The sequence below is a fragment of the Mesoplodon mirus genome, assembly GCF_964341445.2.
Source record: "Mesoplodon mirus genome assembly, chromosome: 5".
Taxonomy (NCBI): Eukaryota; Metazoa; Chordata; class Mammalia; order Artiodactyla; family Ziphiidae; genus Mesoplodon; species Mesoplodon mirus.
Genome location: NC_138980.1, coordinates 61,043,142 through 61,064,509, shown reverse-complemented (window position 1 = coordinate 61,064,509; position 21,368 = coordinate 61,043,142).

Sequence of the window (21,368 nt, the reverse complement as noted above, 5' to 3'; positions counted from 1 at the left end):
GAAGAAAGTCTCACACCAAAAGAATACTTCTGAGAGTAGAATCCAAATGAAGAAGGACGGGGTAATAGAAGCAAAGGAAAAAGAAAGTCTAGATAAAAGAGCAGAGGAACTACATCTCAGAAAGTACAGGACATTAAAAAATTATTGGTAAGGATTCCAGAAGAAGGAAATCTAAAGTAATGAAGCCAGAAAAGTTATCCTGATTCACCCTTCCTTCATAAAAGAAAAAGTAAATTCATATAAAAATGAACAATAGAATAAGATTGTGTTCAAATCCAACACTAAGTTAGATGTGTTAACTAACCATATTGTGGTGATCATTTTGCAATGCATAAGTGTATCATATTATTACGTTGTACACCTTAAACTTACACAATGTTATATATTAATTTTATCTCAATAAAGCTGGAAAAAAATCCAACACTAAGTCATTATAAGTAAAAAAGAGGACTTCCCTGGTGGCGCAGTGGTTGAGAATCCATCTGCCAATGCAGGGGACATGGGTTCAAGCCCTGGTCCAGGAAGATCCCACATGCCGCAGAGCAACTAAGCCCGTGCACCGCAACTACTGAGCCTGCGCTCTAGAGCCCATGAGCCACAATTACTGAGCCTGCGTGCCACAGCTACTGAAGTCCGTGTGCCTTGAGCCCATGTTTTGCAACAAGAGAAGCCACTGCAATGAGAAGTCCATGCACTGCAACTAAGAGTAGCCCCTGCTCGCCGCATCTACAGAAAGCCTGCGCACAGCAATGAAGACCCAACACAGCCAAATATAAATAAATTAATTTAAAAAAATAAAAGAAAAAGTAAAAAGAAAGGGCAGAATAACATTCTAATAGTGAAAACATATCAGAAAGACATGCTTATAAAACAGATGAAAAATTTATTATTTCAAAATGAGATAAAAAACTAATAAAATAATATCAGAGAGGAAAGGACTATATAAATCAGAATTAGAGAAGCTCAGAAATGATGTAGGAGAATTCAGAATTAATATTAATCATTTGAGAGATGGAGACTAAAATAGAAAAAAAACAGAAGAGTGAATAAATATATCAGATAACAGTAGGTGAAAAGGAGGGAATTCCAACAAATCAAAGAGATCTGTGAGAAAGTGGTAGATGTAGAAAGGTAAACAAATGAACAAACTATGTATAACAAAAGAACCACAAAAAAAAAGCAGAGGAAAATTTAAAATAATTTAAATTTAAAAAGCAAACATTTAAGAAAAGTTTTCCTGAAGTAAAAAAAAGATTTGACACTAGTACCTAGGAAAATCAATCCAGAATGACCAATGTCAAGGTATATTCTCAGAAAACTTCTGGACTTTACAAGAAAAGAAAAAAATCTTTTGGGCATCTAGTCAAAATATCAAGTCACCTAAATGGGAAAGAAATGATTGTCTTTGAACTTTATTCCAGAAGAAGTAGAGAAACGGACTTCCCTGGTGGTCCAGTGGTTAAGAATCCGCCTTCCAATGCAGGGGATGCGGGTTCAATCCCTGGTCGGGGAACTAAGATCCCACATTCCACGGGGCAACTAAGCCTGCGTGCTGCAACTACTGAGCCCACGTGCTCTAGAGCCCATGCATCACAACTAGAGAGCCTGAGTGCTCTGGAGCCTGCACGCCGCAACAAAAGATCCCACATGCTGCAACAAAAGATCCCGCACGCTGCAACAAAGATCCTACGTGCCACAACTAAGACCCGAAGCAGCCAAATAAAGAAATAAATAGAGTAACATATTGAAGATATTCAAGGAAAGAAAACATGAGCCAACGATTTTATATCTAGTCAACATGCCACAAATGATGAACATGAAAGAACCAGAGACTACTGCTCCCGTGAATTTACTGAAGAAAGATTTTTTAGACAACCAAAATGGAAAGACATTGGCATAAGGACTGATGGTAAGCATAAAATATGTATTTATCTATAAAACTATGATGGTTATAAGAAGAGTACATGACCAGGCAAAGTAGATATTATATAACAATTAAAAGGGAAGAATGGTAAGAGGGATGAAATATAGAATATACTTGTTGCTGATGAGGATAAAAGGATATTTACTCAAATGAGATACTGCTGGATAGGGATAAGAGAGGAAAGAAGAAATTATTAATTAATTTCAATATTGTTGAGGAACCAATAGAAAATAACAAAAATAAGATGGGGGGGATGGAGTTTATTTTAGTTTTAGTATAAAAGTAACCATTAAAATAAAAATAAAACCTTCCTAAATACCAAATACATTTGAGAGAGCAAATAAGGGAAACACCAGTGCTATAAAACACTTGCATTTGTATAACATAAAACAATATGAAGTGAAAACAATAATGTGCAAAAGAGTATATGTTGTATACTACTATTTGAATAAAAAAGGCAAAAATGAGGATATATGTCTATGCATGTACATATACATATATATTATTTGCTTATTTTTGCAATTAAGAAAGGATAAACCAGAAACTTATGCGCAGGGGTTGAAGAAAACTACTCTGAGTTACATTTTATATAGTTTTGACTTTTTAACTATGCTACTGTTTTACATATTCAAAAAATTAAATTAGCTCTTGCTTTGGCAGCATGTATACTAAAATTGAAATGATACAGAGAAGATTAGCATGGCCCCTGCACAAGGATGACATGCAAATTTGTGAAGCATTCCATATTTTTCTTATGGATGTTAACTAAACTTTGGTAATTGTATCAATATATACATATGCCAAATCATTATGTTGTATACCTTAAACTTACAAATCTTATATAGCAGTTATATCTCAATAAAACTGGAAAAAAATTAAGCCCACTATCACAAAGAAAAAAATTAAGTCAACAAGGAAAGGAAAACTCTAACACTGAATATAAAGAGAAACAAATGAACCTATTTCGAGGTTAAAAGTTTTTTTAACAGATCTTTTTACCTTTAGTGGGCTATATTCTAGGGATTAAAAAAAAAGCACTGCAAACAATCTGGAACTTTTTTTTTTTTTTTTTTTTAACGGTACGCGGGCCTCTCACTGTTGTGGCCTCTCCCGTTGCAGAGCACAGGCTCCGGACGCGCAGACTCAGCGGCCATGGCTCACGGGGCCAGCCGCTCCGCGGCATGTGGGATCTTCCCAGACCGGGGCACGAACCCGTGTCCCCTGCATCGGCAGGCGGACTCTCAACCACTGCGCCACCAGGGAAGCCCAATCTGGAACTTTATTAGTAGATTTGTTGTTGGTAGTGGTATTGATACAGTAATTCTGATACTATTGGGTGTATTGTAGGGAGGAGCAAATGAGTAAATATATTGATGTTGGATTGAAAACCAGGTTTTCACTGTGGGAGAAAAGAGATAAAAATATGGACTGAGAAGAAAAGAGGAAGAATCCTGAGGTGTTGGATTGGAGTTGGGGGATCAAGATAAATTTATGATTTAAAATCAAATAGGGGCTTCCCTGGTGGCACAGTGGTTGAGAGTCCGCCTGCTGATGCAGGGGACGTGGGTTCGTGCCCCGGTCCGGGAGGATCCCACCTGCTGCGGAGAGGCTGGGCCTGTGAGCCATGGCCGCTGGGCCTGTGCGTCCAGAGCCTGTGCTCTGCAGCGAGAGAGGCCACAGCAGTGAGAGGCCCGCGTACTGTAAAAAAAAAAAAAAAAGACTAAAATCAAACGTACTTCCTGGCTCTGTCCACTGAAAGGACCTAGACACAATGACACCCCAACAGCAATGAGCACTCTTACCACCCAGTTTTTGCTTTCTATGAACTACTTCTCACTAAAAGTAATCAAGTTATCTTGGGGAAATGGCTGATTTTAGGTCTGAATCAAAGGAAAGTACAAAATGAGCTTGGGGTTTCCTCTGCTAGAGAGCAAAGAAATGCTCAAACAATGATGGGGTTATGTCTGAAGGACAGAGACCAGATGGAAGGGGCTCCCACCTTGAAGGGGCCAAATTTGGGACAAATTGAAAATCGAAAAGAAAATGAGTGGTAATGAAAAACTGAGTTCATAATAATACTCAAGAAAATTTAAAAGTGAGTGTGAGGGAAGAGAAAGCTCTTTTCCTTAAGCAGTAGAATGCCAGCTAATAAATGTAGAGAGGAAATGATAAAATTCAAAAAAATGTGATCTTTGTAATCACATAGTTGATTCAGGCAAGGTTTACTAATGGCTGCTAAAACACTGGGTGAAAGTTGTTGGGGAACAAGATATTAGCAAAGTACTATCCCACAGATTACTTATTAATTGTAAAGACATCTTTTCAAACTCTTTATAATGGAGAATTCTAGCAGATAGCACCTTAATCAACTGATTAAACTTAGCCCGACCAATAATAGGACACAGTGGCTTCCTGTGCCTCTTGTGATGTGCTAAGAAGGACCCAACATCACCTCTGTAGAGTTTTTGCTAAAAATCTTTAACGAAATCTAATTCTGAAGAAACAACCAGATAAAAACAACTGGCCTGAAAGTGACAGGAAAGACCAAAAAAAAAACAAAAAAAAAAACAAAAAAAAAACAGAAGAGGTGTTTTAGAATAAAGGAGACTGGACCAAACAAACCAAAAAAAAAAAAAAAGCTCCGAAGGACATTACTGAGAAAACTGAAGAATTTAGCAAGATTTTTATATTAGAGAATAATCAATATTAAATCTACTATAATGACTGGTTATATAGGAAAATGTTCTTGTTTCTTAGGAGATAAATGCTGAAGTATTTTGGGGTGAAGCTTCATAAACTCTCTAACTTACTTTCAAATGGTTCAGTGAAAAAAATAACCTCATATATATGGAAATATTATACAATGAACATATACAGCATTTAGCTGCATATGTTAACAATCTAGGTGAGGGATATTTCAGTGTTCACTGTATTATTTCCTCAACTTTTCTGTAGGTGTAAAAATTTTCATAATAAAAGTTTGGGGCAGGGGAATAAACACATGGATTGGAGGTAGGTGTGTGACAGGATAGCCAGCTAGTGACCTGGAACCTGAGTGACCTGGCCTGAAAAGATGAGCTATACTGTATCGGTCAGGATCCTTTTGGCTTCATGTAACAGGATACTGGAGTCAAAGTAGCTTAAACTGTAAGGATACCTAATTATCTCATGTAACAAGAAGTTTAAAGGTGCATGGCTCCGGGGTTGGTTAATTTGTCAGCTCAAGGCTTTGTAGCCCGATTCTGCCAGTTCCTCTCTAAGTCTCTTGGCTTTACTTCATGGTTGCAAAATGGCTGCCATGGCTTCATATATCATGTCCTCACATGACATATCCAAAGTAGGCAGGAAGGGGATGGACTAGCTCCTCCTTGGGCTTTGCCTTCTTGTATCAAGGATAAAATTCTTTCCATAAGCCTCCCAAGAAGATTCCTTTTACATCTCATTGCCCTTAACAAACCAATTCTGGTTCATCACCTTGGGTTGTTCACCTGAACAAAACTGATTTGGAGGGATGATTGTGGGATGGGCAGCCAATAGTGTTTTGCCACATGAGCCAATCAGACTCTCTTGCTCAGAAATCTGAGCCAAGAAACCCAGCCTGGGTTTGCTGTTAGTGAATGGACAGCAAACCAGAAGTTGAGTTGAGGCCATGACACACCAAGCCATGTACAAGCTAAGGTTATGACAAGAAAAATTCTATAGAGAGGGTGAGGAGCCATTTGGTAGAGAAAGGAGAATGGCGCACATCTGCAGAGGTGGGTGGAGCTGCCCTGAGGGTTAGAAACAGTTCCCTAAACTGCCTAGATCCCTGATGTTTTCTGGTTATGATTTCACTTCCAGGCTAGAGAGAATGTACCAGTTAGGACTCAGAAAAAAGCAAACAAACAAAAACTGCCCTAGCACAAAAGAGGAATTAGTTATCAATGTCTTTCCTACCCAAGGCAGGAAGTTTACCCTGTCCTTAGGAAGTACTGGAACCAGAAAGAGCCAGAATGAGGTGACTTCTGTCTGCCTCTTCCTCTGTGTTTCTCCGTAGTTTATTGCATTTTTTTTGAAGTATAGTTGATTTACAATGTTGTGTTAGTTTCAGGTGTACAGCACAATGATTTAGTTATATATATATTCTTTTCCAGGTTCTTTTCCATTATAGGTTATTACAAAATATTGAGTATAGTTCCCTGTATACAGTAGGTCCTTGTTGGTTATCTATTTTATATATAGTAGTGTGTATATGTTAATCCCCACCTCCTAATTTATTCCCCATCCCTGTAGTTTATTTCATTCTTATCTCTGCAGTAGGATATCTCTGCTTCATGTTCCCCACATTATCATACATCCGCCCACATCTTCTAAATTTGCGTTTAAGTTTTGCCCCTTGAAGAACCCAGCTGGTACTCAGTCCCTGGGTCCTAGTTTCAAATTCCCAAAGGAAAGAAGCTGAGAGACCTAAGTTGGGTCAGATGTCCAATCTGCCCAGTCCATAGGCTTCAGGTCACAACACACAAGCATGGAATAGTGAGGAGCAGAACTAGGAGAAAAAGGGGTCATTGACTCAGGCTGGAAACACACCCCCAAAAGATTTCCACCATGATCCTTAAAAGAATGGCTTTCAAGATTGGGGGGTAGGGACTTCCCTGGTGGCGCAGTGGTTAAGAATCCGCCTGCCAATGCAAGGGACATGGGTTTGAGCCTTGGTCGGGGAAGATCCCACATGCTGCAGAGCAACTAAGCCTATGCCCCACAACTACTGAACCTGAACTCTAGAGCCCGTGCGTCACAACTACTGAGCCTGCTGAGCCTGCATGCCACAACTACTGAAGCCTGTGTGCCACATACTGAAGCCCATGCGCCACAATTACTGAGCCTGCGAGCCACAACTACTGAGCCCGTGCGCCACAACTACTGAAGCCCGCGAGCCTAGGGCCCGTGCTCCGCAACAAGAGAAGCCACCACAATGAGAAGCCCGCACACCTCAACGAAGAGTAGCCCCCGCTCACTGCAACGAGAGAAAAGCCCACATGCAGCAATGAAGACCCAATGCAGCCAAAATTAAATAAATAAATACAATTAAAGAAAACAAAAAAAGATTGGGGAGTGGGAATTTGCCCCTCAGGGACATTTTGCAATGTCTGAAAACATTTTTGGTCATCACAACTTAGGGGATGAGTACTACCTGTATCTAATGGGGAGAGGCCAGGGATGTTGCTAAAATCCTATAGTGTTCTCACAACAAAGAATTATCTCATCCAAAGTGTCATTAGCACCAAGGTTGAGAAACTCTGCCTCCCTTTTGATTCTAGTAACTGTTCTTTCAATCAAATGGATCATCTGTACCCACAGAGCACACACCCAGGCCTGGTAAGTCACAGGGCTCAGTAAATATTTGTAGGGCAGAGATCAAATGAAAACACCATCCTGGGATTCTGTGGATGCTGATTCTACTGCTGATTACCTGGATTCAGGGTGCATTCTTGGTGAAGGAGCCCACAAAGGCAGGAGATGCCGAGGTTCCTGCCCTGGGTGGGGGATTGTTAAAAAAAAAAAAAAAAGGGAAGATGGAATAAGCAGAAACAGATCCAAGCAGAAGACAGAACTAGAAACACACACACAACTTGCTCTTACAAATGCTCAAAACATAAACAGCAGCTGCCTAGCTGGTACCTGCTCCTCCCCAAACACCATAAGGGAGAGCCATAAATCCTTATGTCCCAAACAGCTGTTGGTGATGACAGGAGCATCTTTTTTTCCACACTGACTTGTCTGGCAGGGAGGTACAGGCTCCAGGCCATTGGGTTTCTTTTTGGCTTAGTCAATACAACATCTGCTATCATCTCCTAAGGAGCATTGTCCCTGGAATCTTAAAACAAACAAACAAAACAAAAAACCTGTAAATGACTCAGAGAGGAGAAGGCTTCAGGAATAAGGAGAAGAAAGAAATTTTAAGGCAAGACATTTCCCTGAAATTCCTGATAAACTCGACGCTGCCATTTGGCAAAGGGGAATAAGTTTTCAAAAGTTTCTGGAGGAAACCCCAGAAATTAGATAACTTAGGGTCTTTGCTGCCCTCTACTGATTATGATGAAGACTAGCAGGGGGTTCGAGATGGAGAGCGGTGTTTCAGTGGATTGCTTCATTCCTTCATTTAATTTTCAAACACATATTTACTGTGTATAAGTATACTTTGCCTATACCCCGTGCAGGTGCTGTGCTAAGCATTGGTGCAACGGTAAAAAATACATGTCCCTGTTCTCCTGGGATGTACATTCTAGCAAATGAGACGGACTATGTGTAAGTCAACAAATAAGAAACATTTAAAGTTTGTTCAGATGGCTCTGAAAGCACTTAACAGGCAATTTAAGACTCGGGGGCTGGGAGGTGACACGTGAGCTGAGACTGGGAGGTTGAGACAAACTCAGCTGAGCTGAGAGCAGAGCCCAGGGCTCTGCGAGCAGATTGAGAAGTGGGTCCCTGAACCTGGCGTGGGAGCAGGGACCAGTGTGGAGGGAAGGCCAGAGGGGCGGGTAGGGGCCGGGTCATGCAGGGACCCTGCCGTCTGCGAAGGAACTTGGATTTTCTTCTGAATAAATCTTACCCAATAGAGGAAGCTGTTGAAAGGTCGCTATTTTTGTTTTAAAAGATTATTCTGGGACTTCCCTGGTGGTCCAGCAGTTAAGACTCTGCACTCCCAGTGCAGGGGGCCCAGGTTCGATCCCTGGCCGGGGAACTAAGATCCCACATGCTGCGACTAAGCCCCTGCAACTACTGAGCCCGCATACAGCATCGAAGACCCAGCACGGCCAAAAAAATAAATAAAATTTAAAAGAGATTATTTTTTCAGTAGGACATTTTCGCTCTAGGATTTCCATAAAGATTTTTCCAGAAGTATCAGAAAGTTTACAGGTGCATACATGAAAGAACTAAGTAAATATCTAGAGGATCACTCTGTCTCCTGTGTGGATCATGGAAGGTAGGGCAGGGGACAAGCCTAGGAGGCAGAACCAGGGGGGGGGCTGTGTGAGAGGTAGGCTGGACCAGTGTGGTGCCGTGGACATGGGCAGAAATGGATGGACAGAAGATGCCTTTGGGAGCTGCACCTTCAGGACCCACTGATGAGTCAGACGTGGCAGAGGATGACTGACAGCTGCCAAGGCTACAAGGGCAAGCCGACCAGCCATGACACGCGATTGAAGAAATGTGGCACCTGCAAGGCTCCGAACTGGGCTCTTTGCGGGCCCGGGGGCGAGGACCATTACTCGCAAGCCCTTGCTCTCTCCTTCTGCTTGGCCTGGGTGACGATACCTGACAGGTCTCAGGGAGGCAGCCCTCATAAAAATGGCTGTAAAGCCTTTTGCTAATACGCAGCCTCCCATAAATGTCAGGGGATGAGAATTACAGCCCCGCAGGCTCATCAAAGAGAGAGGGGGCCGCAGCTCGAGGAAGCCACAGCGACTGTAAGGGCACTGAGCTGTCTTTCCAAGCTGTATTTTAGTGTCAGGGAAGATGTGACCAGAGGAAGTGGAGTGCTAGCTGAGGCCAAAGTGGCCCAGAGCCTTTCTTGTAAGTTTAGTTATCAAATCTGTCTGCAAAGCTCCTCTTCACTCAGCCCAGGGCTTCTTCAAGGTGAAGAGGAGCATAGTCTTCACTTGTACCAGTTGAGCCAGGAGGAGTGGCGACGTTAGGGAACCTGGCCTCGGGGCAGCCTCTCATTCTGGGAAGTAAACAACATACTGTTTCCCGCCTTTTCCAACCCTTGACCCACCTGTCAGCTAATTAGTACCTAGCACCTAGGAGTGTTCCCCTGCTCACCAGCTGTCTGGCAGTCTTTTGATGCACCGCATATGTCTAACAGCCCTGACCCCCAACTCCCTTTCTTTCTCCCCTTTCATTTCACTCTTTCTTTAATATGCACTCAACATACAGCTAAAAATCACTGGGATCATATGATAAGCATGGCATTGTGTTGGGGTCCTGGAAACTGGGCTGGGGAGGGTGGGTAAAGAAATAGGATATGAAGACCCTATTCAGAAGAAGTTACTCATCTAGCTGGCTGCCAGCTGTATGAGTAACTTCCGGGAGCACAGACACACTGAAAAAGTAGAACAATAACAAGTAATGGTGGCTAACATCTCTTCCAAGGGCAGACTGAAAGCCAGGTACCGGCCAGGGGCATTGTCTCAGGGGGTCCTCATGATAACCTTATGAGGTGAGTACTATTGCCATGCTTGCTTTCAGATGAGGAGGCGGAGGCTCGGGGAGGTGGTGACTTTTGCAGGGTGACAGCTAGTGAGTGATGGAACCCTTTTTTAACCCAAGTCTGACCAATCCTGAAGCCTTTGCACTACTCTGTCTCTGGCCCATCAATTAGATTAACAGATTACTAATAGCATGGGGGGTAATCTACATGCTGCTCCATTTCTGAGGCCATGCTGCCTTTTGTTTTTCCCTAACTTCTACACACTTGTGCACACAAACACACACACATACACCCCTCGATCCATACCGCCATCCTGACCCTAATTTTTTGGACCCTAATGGCATTTTTGACATTGAATCAAAATTATACCAACACTGTTACATGTTCATTGAGAAAGCATTTTCAGGATCAAAATCCAATAAATCATAAACCCCAATAAATAATCCTCCCCCAAAACACCAGTACTTTTCTGGATCTGTATTAGACAGTATTTTTTCATTTTTTGCTATTAGTTTTTTATTTACTAAAGTTTCTTTTTTAAACAAATTATTTATTGATTTTTGGCTGCATCGGGTCTTCATTGCTGCGCACGGGTTTTCTCTAGTTGCTGCGAGTGGGGGCTACTCTTCGTTGCAGTGTGCGGGCTTCTCACTGCGGTGGCTTCTCTTGTTGCGGACCACGGGCTCTAGGCGCGCGGGCTTCAGTAGTTATGGCTCGCAGGCTCTAGAGTGCAGGCTCAGTAGTTGTGGCACGCAGGCTCAGTAGTTGTGGTGTACGGGCTTAGTTGCTCCGCGGCATGTGGGATCTTCCTGGACAAGGGATTGAACCCGTGTCCCCTGCGTTGGCAGGCGGATTTTTAACCACTGTTCTACCAGGGAAGTCCCTAAAGTTATTTCTGGCAGAATTAGTTCTTCATTTAAATTTCAGAGTGAAGATTTGAGTCATCCAGCAGTTCTGTCTGCATCAAATTTTACCAATTGTTATATAGTTGTGTGAGGTTTCTTCAATGACTGTTATTTCTACCAGGCTCAACTTTGCTGGCTCAAATTTTGCATATTTGCACTTTAAGATTTGATCTTCAGTCAATTTTTAGTCAATATCACATTTTACTACAAGCAATGATAGCTATTTTCAGTTTCAATTTGTATTGGTTATTTTTACCAGAAATATCCATTATGAATTGGACATCAGACTAACAGTTTGTATTTATTACTTAGCTAACCTATGAGAAAATTGAGAGCAGTTTATGCAACAGAGAGAGCCAGGTAAAACAGAGAGAAAGATTCAGACATGAGAGATAAAGACAGCAAGAGGAGGTCAAATAATAAGAAAAAATATTATATTTATAGAAATGATAATAACTAATGTTTATTGAGCACTTACTATGAGCCCTGTTCTAAACACTTTAAATGGGCTTACATTCATTTAACCCCCACAGAAACTCTGCGGAGATACAATTATTATTCCCATTTTAAGATGGGGAAACTTTGGCACAAAGAGTGGAAATAAATTGTCCCAAATTATGCAGCAGGTTAAAGGCAGATCCAGGATTCAAACCCAGGCAACCTGTGACAGAGAAGCTGCAGCAGTCCTTGGATATTGCTTGCTTACTTCTTGGTATGGCAGCATTGAAACATCCCCTGGAACAAAATGGTGGGGTGAGTCAAAATGTCCTTCTTCCATCCCATGCTTTGCTGCTACCTGAAATGCCCACCACATTGTCTGTGCCTAATACAATCACATGCTTCCTACAGGGTAGGCGGCCTGACCTCAGGGAGGAGGGGCCACTGCCCACAGGGCTGGGTCTCCTTACCCTCTGCTGGGCTTCCCAGCATCTGAGCTAATCCCTGTTGGAAATTTTACCATCTATGCTGCAGGTTTTGCTTCTTAGTCTTCCTAAACTAGACCATACGCTCTTTGAGGGCAGGAGCTGGGTCTCATTATACTGTTTCCATTTACAAGTGTAGAACTGTACAAGTTAGAAAGGCTATGAATGAATGTGTCATTTCACTAATAGTGAATTCCACTAAAAGTGATTTGCTTTATTATTTACTTTTTAGTATGATTACTTTGGCCTAACAAGCTCTTCTGCATAAAGGGACCTGTGACCTTTCATGTTAGTTCTGGAAACTTCCTAATTCAAGTCTCATGAAGTTTTGATGTTCTGATGCAAGTGACTGGGCTGTGGGTAAACCATTTAATTTCTACATTCCTCCGTTTCTGTTTCGTTCTAAAAATCCTACAGTATCTGATTAACAAGGAAATTTGAATATGATACAGAGAGTCCAAACGCAGCAAGTCTATTTAGAATTTACGTCTGTGACTATAACTATATACTTGATCTTTAAGGTTGGAGAAGTTATCCCTGTGTAACCCAGGCTGCCCCAGTTAGAAATCTTAATGTGTCCTAAAATTCCCCACCTGTCCCACACTCAAATCCAATCACTCACCTAGTTTTGTTGATTCTACCTTTTAAGTAGCTCCTGCTCTGGGGCAGTGCGGGAACCAGCAATCTGTCAGGTGAGGTGCCCCGGAGGAGGTAGAGCACGTGTGCGTCTCGCGAGGTCAGGCATGAAAGAGGGCTGGCGGAAAACAGCGCCGGCGAAGGGAGACTGCCGGCATGGCCTTTGACAGGGGTGAAGTAACAGATTAGGTATGAAAGCTAGTCATTTCCCTTCAACACGTGTCACTTTGCTGCCTTCCCTTCTCTTAAATTGTCTTCACTTAGCCATTAGCTTCAGCAACGCGGATCTTCGGGGGCTGAGGCTTGTATAACTGACCATTTTGCGTTTCAACAGTCATCATAATCTCATTGAGATTTAAGAACCCTCGGGAGTTCCCTGGTGGTCTAGTGGTTAGGATTTGGCACTTTCACTGCGGTGGCCAGGGTTCAATCTCTGGTCCGGGAACTGAGATCCCTCAAGATGCATGGGTGCAGCAAAAAAAAGAAAAGAAAAAGGAAAAAACAAAACAAAAAAACCCCTCACTTTGTTTCCACCTGAGTGGAAGAAAGAGAATAGACGTATGTCCCAAATGGAATATGCCAATATTTCAGGCAAGGGCTACCCACAAAAAAGTTTGCAGAAAAGTGGACAAATAGCTAAAAGATTCTAAAGTCTTCTTTTTTGATATTACACCTGCAACCTCCTTGTTTAATTACAGGTGATTCCATCCTGCTTTACAAAATATATTTCTGAAAAGTTATATACATATATATACACACACTCTTACATGTAATAAAGACGAATCTATAAAAGATTACAAATTCACAGTTACACTTAACCGTTTGTTTAGAGCTTATCTTTGATGATGTATTTGCAACATTTCATATCTCTGGTCTTTGACCAACTCAAATCAAATAACTTCTAATCAGGAAAAAAAAACCCAAAAAACTCCCGAACCTGTCCCCTCTTCTCCAGTCTTGCTGTCATTGTCTTAGCTCAAAGTCTCATTATGGTCAATCACAACAATTTCTACTGTCTCCCTGACTGCAAACTTACCCTTTTCTAACTCATCATACTGACTGTAGTCAGCAAATCTGATCCTGTCACTTCCCTACTTGAAACCCCTGAATAAAAACTTATTACTGGGCTTCCCTGGTGGCGCAGTGGTTGAGGGTCCGCCTGCCGATGCAGGGGACACGGGTTCGTGCCCCGGTCCGGGAAGATCCCACATGCCGCGGAGCGGCTGGGCCCGTGAGCCATGGCCGCTGAGCCTGCGCGTCCGGAGCCTGTGCTCCGCAACAGGAGAGGCCACAACAGTGAGAGGCCCACGTACCGCAAAAAAAAAACCCCACAAAACTTATTACCTATGGAATAAATATAACCTCACCCACCTTTCTAGTTCATCTCCTGCCACTCCCCTGTACATCAGTGCTTTAGTTCCTAAAATTGCTTCCAAAATGCTATCCCTTAATGCATCCTTTCCTGGTCCTTGTTTGCTTCCTCAGTTTCCATCTTCACAGTGGACTTTCCCTCCAATCAGAGCCCCTGCTTCTGTGTTTCTGCCTGAATTACCAGAAGTATGGCATAAAGATTCAGGGCAAATGCAATAGTGTGGAATTGCCTGACTACACCACTTAAACTGTATGAGTTTGGGCATTTCATGAACCTTTCTAATTCTCAGTTACCTCATCCGTGAAGTGGGGATAAATTGTTGCCACATATGATTGTCATGAGGACTTAACTGGGAAGTTCCATGTAAAATGCTTGCATGTAGTAATCATTTAGTCAACACTAGTCATTTGCCATGGCTATGATTTGGTTTATCTACTTCCTCTTCTAGGCTGTGTACTCCATGGACAGCGACTCTTGTTTCTTTAGCAACTGTGATAGATAGTTCCTGGCTCACAGTAAGTGTTCATCAAATGTTTGCCAAATGGACAAATGAATGGATTTGCCAAATGGACAAATGAATTATCTTCTGAATTCAAAGTTAGAACACTTGGTCTGATATGTATTTGTAATGGAGAGGAGTTCATGTAACTTCTAAGATGGAGTTATTGCTACAGCAATAACAAATTATTACTTTACTTTGTCCTGAGACTGGTGTGGTGCTTAATGATACACTACAGATGTTGAGTTTTGTAAATTTTAAGAGACAGAGCTTTCAAATTGAACTGAGGAAGCACAATGTTGTCAAGACTTGGGTTCTAGTCCTGTTTTTGCCACTAACTGGATATGTGACGGTGAGAAAGTTAATAATCAAACTCTCAGGGTCTCTGCTTCCTCATCAAATTTGTGCAAAGAATGTTGGATTAGATGATCTCAAAGATTCTTTTTAGCTTTCCAATTAACTGCTTTTGTAACTTCTCAAGTTGGCAATTTGGAGAAATTGTGTATGACAGTATTTAAAACAACTGCATTATAATAGAGTCTTAAATATTACTTTTATGAAAAAAAAAAGACTAAGAATGCTCTTTAGCCAACTTGAACCCTTTCCCTTGGGTACGAGGATTGCTTTAGGGAAACACCTCTTCCTTAGACAGTACACCCATTCATTTTACTATGTGTAGGGAAAGGATTTGTTGTTTTAGCTAGCTAATTCAAGTCTTTTAAAAATAATGTTATCTTTTAGAGCTGTCCTTTCACAGCTTTCAATCATAACGTCTCTTAAACAAAATCCTTAACTTCCTAATTAAAAAAATAACCGTTATGTGAGGATTCCTGAGATGATGTTGTTTTAATTTTGAAAAGCAGAAAAATTTTAATAGTATGATTTTAGAGCTGGAATGAACCCCAAAAGACATAATTGTTGTTGCTAAAAGAAGGAAAGAGAAATGCCTCACCAATTTAGTAAGATAAATAGCAGTTACTTTAAACAATGCATTTGATTAACAGTTTATATTAATGAACCAAGAGATTATAAATGTGTCATTGAGTATTTTGGAACAAATCCAGAGTTTCTTGGAGTTAAACTAGTAAAATGCATATATAATACAATGGACTTATTAATAAACCAAGAGATTGCAAATGAGTGGTTGATTATTCTAGGACAAATCCAAATGAGGGTAATCCTAGGGAATGTGATTATCATTTAATAAGTGGAAGCCTAAATAATTATATGGTATTCTATTGGGAAAAAATTGTGGAAACGAAACATAGATGGTCATCCCAGAGTACTATACTCTACCCTGTGGCGTGCAGATCCCAGGAGGTCCCTGAAATTATCTTAAAGGACTGCAAATTCATGAGCTCACTAATTATTTATTGTTTGTTGACTGAATCAGCCAATGATGTTAATAATAAAAATGACTTCCTTTCTGTTTGCTTCCTATAGAGCGGAACAGAAAAGAACACACCTCTTTTTAAATCTCCTATTAGCTAGAGAAGTAGGCTTAGCTATAGATGCAAGGAAGAGGTTCTTGGGTGGGACAGAGAGTTCCCCAATGCAAGAGTAGGCAAAGATGCTCTAAGTGGAAAGTATATGTCTATTTGGAATAGTGAATTTTCAGACTATCACGGCCCAATCCCATTAAAGATTCAAATCAAATAACTTACTGCCCTTGTTCTGCTTCCAATCACATTGAGCTGCTTTCTGATAATTTTGCTTGCTCTGTGAATCTGCCCACAGAGAGGATAGGAATGTCTCGCTCACCTGACAGGTGTAATTCTCTGTAAATAAATTGGCATTGTGGTTTATCGAAATGGATCTTTGGTTCTAGTCTAGTTGTGGTGAGCACGGGCTACTCTTTGTTGCGGAGTGCAGGCTTCTCATTGTGGTGGCTTCTCTTGTTGCGGAACACGGGCTCTAGGTGCGCAGGCTGCAGTAGTTGTGGCACTTGGGCTCAGTAGTTGTGGCTTGCGGCCTGTAGAGCGCAGGCTCAGTAGTTGTGGTGCACGGGCTTAGTTGCTCTGCAGCATGTGGGATCTTCCTGGATGAGGGATTGAACCCGTGTCCCCTGCATTGGCAGGTGGATTCTTAACCACTGTGCCACCAGGGAAGTCCCTGGTTCTAGTCTTATTTTGCCAAGAAAATATATTTGGAGAACTGTAAAGCTAGGAGTACAATCCTTAACCACACGTATTTCCCAAGGTCAAGGGTACCTTGGGTGCTCTCTTGGCACTCAGGTAACTGAGCCTTTTCCAGGGACATTTCTGTGCACTGCTTGCCCTGATCATTGGATGAGCATCTTGTCCAACCTCTCATTTTATAGATGGATAATAAGGCATACATCACAAGATGGCTGTGGTTTCCACCCTCTGCACTTGGCATCATTGAGAGTTAGCTATCTGGAAGCTGAAAACATATTTTAAAAACTTTTTATTTTGAAATAATTTTGGATTTACAGAAGAGTTGCAAAGTTAATACCGAAATCCTCTGCACCCAGCTTTCCTTATTGTCAACATAACCATGGTACATTTATCAAAACTAAGAGGTACAAGGGACTTCCCTGGTGGCACAGTGGTTAAGAATCTGGCTGCCAATGCAGGGGACACAGGTTTGAGCCCTGGTCTGCAAAGATCCCACAAGCTATGGAGCAGCTAAGCCCATGCGCCACAACTACTGAGCCTGTGCTCTAGAGCCCGCGAGCCACAACTACTGAGCCCACGTGCCACAACTACTGAGCCCACATGCCACAACTACTGAAGCCCGTGTGCCTAGAGCCTGTGCTCTGCAACAAGAGAAGCCACCGCAATGAGAAGCCTGTGCACCGCAATGAAGAGTAGCCCCTGCTCGCAGCAACTAGAGAAAGCCCACACGCAGCAATGAAGACCCAAGGCAGCCAAAAATAAAACAAACAAACAAACAAACCTAAGAGGTACAATACTAACTAAACTACACACTGTATTAAGATTTCCATGGCTTTTCCCGCTAGTGTCCTTTTTTGGTTCCAGGATGCGAGCCAAGATCCCACATTGCAGTTAGTTGTCATGTTTCCTTTGTTGCCTTAAGCAGTTTCTCTGTCTTTACCTGTCTTTCATGACTTAGACACTTTTGAAGAGTAGTGATCAGGTGTTTTGTAAAATGTTCTTCAATTTGAGTTTGTTTAATGTTTCCTCGAGTGTAGATGAAGGTTACAGATTTTGCGGAAGAATAGCACAGAGGTGAAGAGCCCTTCTCATCATGTCATATTAGGGGTGCATGCTGTCACTGAAGATGTTAATCTCCATCACTTGGTTAAGATGATGTCTGTTGGGTTTCTCCACTGCAAATGTAAGCTGTATCTAGTGGTCACTAAGTCTAACTTACACTCAAGGAGAGGGGACTTAACTCCACCTTCTGAAGGGAGGACTATCAAAGAACTTGTGGACATATGTTAAAACTGCCACAGTGATTTATAAATTTGGGGTGGAGATACTTTGAGTAATGCAATATCCTGTTTCTCCTTAAAGTTTTACCCACTAATTTTAGCACTCATCAGTAGATCTTGCCTGCAGCAATGATTACTGTGGTGTTCTAATGGTAATTTTCTGTTTTCCTCATTCCTTTCATGTTTATTTAAAAACAAGGTTTTAAATGGATATCTCTTTGTACCCCAGTGTGTTTTGTGACCTGGTCTTTTTTTTTTTTTTTTGCGGTACGAGGGCCTCTCCCGTTGCAGAGCACAGGCTCCGGACGCGCAGGCTCAGCGGCCATGGCTCACGGGCCCAGCTGCTCCACGGCATGTGGGATCTTCCCGGACCGGGGCACGAACCTGTGTCCCCTGCATCGGCAGGCAGACCCTCAACCACTGCGCCACCAGGGAAGCCCGACCTGGTGTCTTTTTATCTGGCTCCTCAATTTGGTCAACTTGGATAAGTCCTTCTCTTGAGGATATCTTTTCTCCTAGAAGACAGATTCACAAGTTTCTTTTCCCCTTCCTTTTGTAGTCATCAGATTTTCTACAAGTTTTGGCATTAAGAAAAAAAGCATACAGCATTGTTGGCTTTCCAACAAAAGGTCAAACGAGTTAATTATATCTCAATTTTTGAGAGGTCAAACATGTGATTTTTGTTACCTTAATCTCCCTTATGAAGATGTTTTTACTCTTTACGTGTGTTGGGGTACCTCATATCATCTCCTTTACTTTCTCATTGACTGTCCAACTAAAAACTAACAATGTAAGCAGACACATTTTGCTGTGTATCAGTTTAAATACTTTTAGGCAGCTTCCTATAGTTGAATGTTTCAAGGGCTTAGAATATTTTCTCTATGAATGGACGATTTCAATATTAAAAAAGTAGAGAGGATAGTATCATAAACCCTCATCTCCCCATCATCCAGCTTCAACAGTTATCAAGGTATAGTCAACCTTGTTTCATCTATAACCTGCTGCCCTCCCCTCACATTCTCTCCCTGACCTTGCTGCTCCCCATTCTTGTTTATTTTGAAGCTAATCCCAGATATTATTTTATCCAAAAGTCTTTAGTAGGTATTAGAATTTTTTTTTTGGTGTCAACTAGAAATGATAATCATTAACTAATTTGCGCATTGACTTATTTATTAACTGGCACTGAGCTATATTCAGGAGAACCTGATTAAAAAACATGAATGCATTCCTACTCTCTTGGAGTCTGTATTCAACTGCACATTGAAATTACCCTCTGAGCCACCTTAGTAAATTTCTTAGTTACCTAGCTTCTGTTTGTCTCAGTTTCTTGATATGTAAAAGAGACAGTGATGTTACCTTACTTAGATGATTGTTATGAAAAGAAAATGGATAATGTATGAAAATTCTAGCATCAAAAATGATTATTGATTGTAGCTAATTGAAACGGATTGAATAACTGAAAACCCGTGTGTCCGTAATAATACTTAAAGAAGTCAGAAGAAAGAATCTGTTCCCAGTTGAGATGACTATCAAACCATCATTTTATTTTGAAAGTTGATAAATAAAGGGAAAGAACTAAGCATTTATCCACTTTTAGCATAGAAACTGTATTTGGGGGCAATAGCCCCTGTTGTTGAAGGAAATCTCTAATTTACAGAAGAATTGTTAGCTAGTAAATGTAGAAAGTAACATGTAATTATAAAATCATTATTTTGCTAGCCCTAAGGAAAGTATTGATTCAGGAAAAGATAAAATCATTAAACCATTAGGTCATGGTGGATAGGTAGGGTGACCATTTGTTCAGTTTTGCTGGAGATGGTCTTGGTTTATGACTGATCAGACAGATCCAAAAGGTGGAACTGGCCTGGGATCTTCAGCAAGTCAGTGTCATGAAAAAACGGACTGTTCTAGGTTAAAAGGGTCTTAAGTGACATAGCAACCAGATGCATTGCATGGTTCTGAATTGGATCCTGATTTGATCAGAACAAACCAGTTGAAAAGGACACTTTAGGGACAGTTGGGGAAATTTGAATATGGATTTGGTATTACTGCTAATTTTGTTAGAAGTGAAAATGTTATTTTATTTTATTTTTTTTTTTTTTTTTGCGGTACGCGGGCCTCTCACCATTGCGGCCTCTCCCCTTGCGGAGCACAGGCTCCGGACCCGCAGGCTTAGCAGCCATGGCTCACGGGCCCAGCCGCCCCGCGGCACGTGGGATCCTCCCAGACCGGGGCACGAACCCGTGTCCCCTGCATCAGCAGGCAGACTCTCAACCACTGCGCCACCAGGGAAGCCCGAAAATGTTATTTTTGATATGTAGAAAACTGTGGGATTTTTTAAAGAGATAAATACTGATGTATTGAGGGATGGAATGTCATGATGTTTATAATTTACTTTAAAATACTTCGGAATTAAAAACAATAAAGTGAGTTGACAGGAAAAGAAATAAGGTAAAATATGTAAAACACATTATACACATAATGCTCAACGTTACAATAGGTAGTAACAAGTGCTTGGAATGTTACAAAGCCATCTTGTGTGCTATAGGAGAATATGATAGTGGAAATTACCTAGATGGGGGTGGCTAGCGGTCAGAGTTTCTCTCTGAAGAATGCTTCCTGGAGGAAGTAGTTGTGTAAGTTGAGACCTGAAAGGAAGTGTGGTAGGTGAGATGGCCCCCAGTGATCCCACCTCCTGGTATTCAGCTCTTGTGCAATCCGCTCCCCTTGAGTGTGGGCTGGATGTATTGACTTGCTTTAATGAATAGAGCATGGGCAGAGGTGACGGAATTTCACTGCTAATATTAGGTTACAAAATGTCTGTGGCTTCCATCTTGGGTATTCTCTCTCTCTCTCTCTCTCTCTTCCTCTCTTTCTTAGATTGCTCATGCTGGGAGAAGCAAACTGCCATGTTGTCATCAGCCCCATGAAGAGACCCATGTGCTATGTCCTCAGTCTAACAACCCACAAGGAAGTGACACATGCCAACAATCATGTGAGTGAACTCAGAAGCAGATTCTATCAATACAACTTGGGTGAGTCTTACCCCTGAGCCTCAGTGTCCCCATATGTAAAATGGGGACAGTATGCCTGCCCTGCAGGGGATTAAAAATAGTGTATGCAAAGTACCTACCATGGGCTTAAGATAAGTGTTCAAAAATGGTAGTTATTAAGAAAAAAAAAACTGACTCAGCTTTGGAAACACTTCTCAAGAGTCACTTCTGAAGAGTGACTTCATAACAAAGACTTAGAGCCCTGATGATATTAATCAGTTTTGAGCCAACACTGCCTCTTCAGTTCACTTTGATATACTAAATGTTAGGATCTATAACTCAGTTGCTGCCAGTTGGGCAAAGATGGTATTTGTTTTTCTGTTGTGTACAGCTATGCCCATCTGTAGTATCTTAAGAGTTATCAAGCTTTGACTACAGGAAGTCTATCTGGTTTCTTAAAAGATTCACTGAATTTCTTTAATTCTTTTTTTACATTGATTTAAT